This window comes from Schistocerca cancellata, chromosome 4 (genome assembly GCF_023864275.1).
Source record: "Schistocerca cancellata isolate TAMUIC-IGC-003103 chromosome 4, iqSchCanc2.1, whole genome shotgun sequence".
NCBI lineage: Eukaryota > Metazoa > Arthropoda > Insecta > Orthoptera > Acrididae > Schistocerca > Schistocerca cancellata.
This window is the reverse complement of record NC_064629.1, coordinates 828,518,076-828,523,339: the sequence shown is the minus strand read 5'-3', so window position 1 is coordinate 828,523,339 and position 5,264 is coordinate 828,518,076.

Below are 5,264 nucleotides of genomic sequence, written 5' to 3'. Positions count from 1 at the left end.
ACCGATGTTCTGTTCCATGTAACCCACTAACACATACCCTCCCCCTAACTATTGTACCACTTGTGGTGTCACCGCCAGACACCACATTTGCTCAGTGGTAGCCTTTAAATCAGCCGCGGTCTGTTAGTATACGTCGGACCCACATGTCGCCACTATCAGTGATTACAGACCGAGTGCCACCACACGACAGGTCTAGAGAGACTCCCCAGCACTCGCCCAGTTGTACAGCCGACTTTGCTAGCGATGGTTCACTGGATACATACGCTCTCATTCGCAGAGATGACAGTTTAACATAGCCTTCAGCTACGTCATTTGCTAAGACCTAGCAAGGTGCCATATTAAGTTACTATTGATATTGTGAATCATGTACCTTCAAGAGCAACATTCATCATTAATGGATTAGAGTTAAGTATCAAACTAATTATGTTCGCTTTCTGAATTCTCATTCCTTGTCATGTTCCAGACCTCATGTCAGTATAGTTCTTCCCTCTTCACGCCAGCCTGCGTGAGCTAAAACGCGTGCATTTCAGCCTCCTCTCGTAACATGGTGTCGGCTCTTCTGCCAACACAACACCACTAACACCACATTGATATAAAAAATTTATGCAAATTAATTAAATCGAAATTCTTCACATGTATGGGGTAGTTTTGTTTTAATTCACAGCATCCTGTTGGTCGGTGAAATCGATGGATTATAGTTTAAACAAAAGATCGCTAGTAAAAAATACATTCCGCCACCTGACACCCGACGCCGACAACGCTGACTCCGAACATGCTCCCAGGGGTTGGGTTGCACCGGCAGCTCGAGCAAAGTGAACACGTGACCGTCAGCTGCCGAGCCATGCACTCATGTCTGTTCGGGTCCCGCAAGCATGAGGTGGCGACACCCCTTTCATTTGACATCTGAGAAATTCCTGTCGAAACACGTGTTCACCTAGGCACCATTGCTGGAGTGATGACGCATTGCTGTGATGCAGATCCAGCACCAAGAGACGTTTGCATAGCAGCTAAAAGGTTCTCAGTGTTATACCAACATCACATATCTATGTAAATAACAGAAAAGTCCCCCCTCTGGACGCGCTATAGAAATCTGTTGCAAATGCTTCCCAGAAGAGCACAGGTTGCATTCTTCCTAGCAATCCTAACAGGACAACCCATTCGTCACTGAACTTACCCATCAAACTACTGCCGGTGTGTGGGCACCATCTGTCATTGTTTTCTGCAGATGAGACTTTCAGCAGCAAAAAACTACACTCCTGGAAATGGAAAAAAGAACACATTGACACCGGTGTGTCAGACCCACCATACTTGCTCCGGACACTGCGAGAGGGCTGTACAAGCAATGATCACACGCACGGCACAGCGGACACACCAGGAACTGCGGTGTTGGCCGTCGAATGGCGCTACCTGCGCAGCATTTGTGCACCGCCACCGTCAGTGTCAGCCAGTTTGCCGTGGCATACGGAGCTCCATCGCAGTCTTTAACACTGGTAGCATGCCGCGACAGCGTGGACGTGAACCGCATGTGCAGTTGATGGACTTTGAGCGAGGGCGTATAGTGGGCATGCGGGAGGCCGGGTGGACGTACCGCCGAATTGCTCAACACGTGGGGCGTGAGGTCTCCACAGTACATCGATGTTGTCGCCAGTGGTCGGCGGAAGGTGCACGTGCCCGTCGACCTGGGACCGGACCGCAGCGACGCACGGATGCACGCCAAGACCGTAGGATCCTACACAGTGCCGTAGGGGACCGCACCGCCACTTCCCAGCAAATTAGGGACACTGTTGCTCCTGGGGTATCGGCGAGGACCATTCACAACCGTCTCCATGAAGCTGGGCTACGGTCCTGCACACCGTTAGGCCGTCTTCCGCTCACGCCCCAACATCGTGCAGCCCGCCTCCAGTGGTGTCGCGACAGGCGTGAATGGAGGGACGAATGGAGACGTGTCGTCTTCAGCGATGAGAGTCGCTTCTGCCTTGGTGCCAATGATGGTCGTATGCGTGTTTGGCGCCGTGCAGGTGAGCGCCACAATCAGGACTGCATACGACCGAGGCACACAGGGCCAACACCCGGCATCATGGTGTGGGGAGCGATCTCCTACACTGGCCGTACATCACTGGTGATCGTCGAGGGGACACTGAATAGTGCACGGTACATCCAAACCGTCATCGAACCCATCGTTCTACCATTGCTAGACCGGCAAGGGAACTTGCTGTTCCAACAGGACAATGCACGTCCGCATGTATCCCGTGCCACCCAATGTGCTCTAGAAGGTGTAAGTCAACTACCCTGGCCAGCAAGATCTCCGGATCTGTCCCCCATTGAGCATGTTTGGGACTGGATGAAGCGTCGTCTCACGCGGTCTGCACGTCCAGCACGAACGCTGGTCCAACTGAGGCGCCAGGTGGAAATGGCATGGCAAGCCGTTCCACAGGACTACATCCAGCATCTCTACGATCGTCTCCATGGGAGAATAGCAGCCTGCATTGCTGCGAAAGGTGGATATACACTGTACTAGTGCCGACATTGTGCATGCTCTGTTGCCTGTGTCTATGTGCCTGTGGTTCTGTCAGTGTGATCATGTGATGTATCTGACCCCAGGAATGTGTCAGTAAAGTTTCCCCTTCCTGGGACACTGAATTCACGGTGTTCTTATTTCAATTTCCAGGAGTGTATTTTGTACAGATCGCCATATTGCACTGACAATTAAAGCCTGCAAAACTGCCCTACATATCGTGAAATACAGATAGACTCTTACTCGATTACACTGCTCTTCAACTGAGGACGGGAGCTTGAATATTAGAGCATGAAACCGATCCCAACAATATATCACCGCGCACCATGTTGATGTAGTAAACATACAATTCGTATCCTGTGCCATACAAAATCGCCCCTTTTACATCATTCATATAGCTATCGACCGCCAGACTCTCTTAACATATACAAGGAAGACAGACAGCACCTCACACCACTAGATATTTTCCCACACCCAATGGTCACAAATCACCCACTTCTGACTCATGAGCAGAGCGCCCTCGGCAGACCGAAGTCACTTTCCGAACTGTTGTACAAAGATGGGCTCGTTTCTACACTAATATCCAGACTATGGAGATTATAAGAACACATGTACTTTCACACATGATTTACACAGTACTTCTCGATATCAAGCACAGGGCAATATCGTCTGCATAGCAGTATCACTCATGCAACATAATTCCGAAAATGTAGACTGGAAATTATTTCTCTAGAAACTCGAAACTTAAGCTAGGTGTAGCATGGTGTAAACCACTGAGTAACTAGAAAATTATCCTGTCTTCAAAAATCTTTATGTGAAAACTCGAAAAAAATAGAGGAAACCGATATTTCCACTCACAAATACCGATTTTGGTGATGTAACAGATTCCAAATTATCCCTATAGTTTACAAAGTCAACTAAACTGTTTCTCATGTCTAGAGAACCAGCAAACAAGTTTTCCACCTGTCTTTCACCTGTTAGATGTTCTCTCAACTAAATAAAATCGGGAAATGTGAAGAAGCAGTCAACTGGACAGTTTACATGGGGGGAATAATGGGCCAGCGTAAAAATATGTCCATATTGGATCTTCTCAAATTTCCATGCGATCACGAAAGCTGTCCAACATATACTAAGTACGAGGGTTGGAACTTTAATAGTGGTAACTATTTATTTACAGCTCGTACAAAATAGATACGTGTTTCAAAGTTTTACTGACCTTTAGAGTAGTCACCAGCATTGTCTATAACTCGTTGCCAGCGATGTGGAAGTCGTAGGATACTCTTAGCAGTGCCAGTTGTGTTGAAAGTTCGAGCTTTGTTGTCTATTGCCTGATGAATTTGTAGAAGTTCTGAAGCGAATGCTGTGAAGTGTTTCCTTCAGTTTAGAAATCGAGTTGAACTCATGAGTCAGGGGTAGCACTTAGAAACCCCATCAGTCAAACAAATCAGTAACAACTTGCAACTGTATGTGCTTGAGCATTGTCCTGCAAAACGATAGTTGTAGGTTGTGTTCCACAAATGAACAGCATAGAGACAGAAGTGATGGCACTTTCTGCAGGACCTGACCATCATTTTGCAGCACACAGTTTTAATCTACCAGGACGTTTCATATCAGCCCACACTACATTGCAGGGTGATAACCTCTTTCTGGAAACATCCCCCAACCTGTGGCTAAGCCATATCTCCGCAATATCCTTTCTTCCAGGAGCGCTACTTCTGCAGGTTCGCAGAAGAGCTTCTGTTAAGTTTGGAAGATACTGGCAGAATTGAAGCTGTGAGGACGGATCGTGAGTCTTGGTTAGGTAGGTCAGTAGGTAGAGCACTTGCCCACAAAAGGCAAAGGTCCCGAGTTCTAGTCTCGGTCTCGCACTCAGTTTTAATCTGCCAGAAAGTTTCATATCAGCACACACTCCACTGCGGAGTGAAAATCTCATTCTGGTAATATACCCATGTATTTCCTGTTATGAGATCCATCCTCTCCACCAAAGAGCCACCAATTTCCATATATTCCATACAGTACCTTGAACGCCCTAAATTGTTTAAATAAACAATATTCCACACATTGTGTAAATTGTTTAAACAATGTTCCATACACAGCAATCGATTTCTGGAGAATTCTTTAACTAAATAAATAAACTATATTGCATAAATGCAATAAATAATTAAATGATATTCTATACACACCAATCGATTTCCCTCCGAATCACCGATCAACTGAGTCTTTTTCCCACCAATTTTCGGGAGGGAGGGTGGGAGGGGATAGGATTTACCAGAGGGGGAGGGGTTAATTAATTGATCAATTTAATGAAGTAGTCAATCAAATTGATAAGAGTGAGAGGGTCTATCCAATAACTCAGGTCTGAAAGTGTACCTGTAGCAGCGAGATGTGAGGTTTCCTGAGGGGGAGGGGAATGGGAGAGGGTGTGGGAACAATACATCAAGTGTATGCCAGTCAAAAGGAAGGATCCTTTTAGCAGAACAATAGGTTAAGGACATGTCAATGAAAGGAGAATGATAGGTTAAGTACTTGTCAATCAAAGGAGAACAATAGGTTTGCTCCTGAGAGCGTACCTGACCCTGATGTAGGCAACCTGCACTAACAAATTCTGCCAGCTTTCTCTTTGGTCTACTACTCATGTGAAGTCCCCTTTAACTTGTGTGCTATAATACGTGGTCTAGACACATTATTGTGATCACCGTCTATGTTCGACGTCAATTTGCAGTGCCACAACACAATGTGGCATGGATTC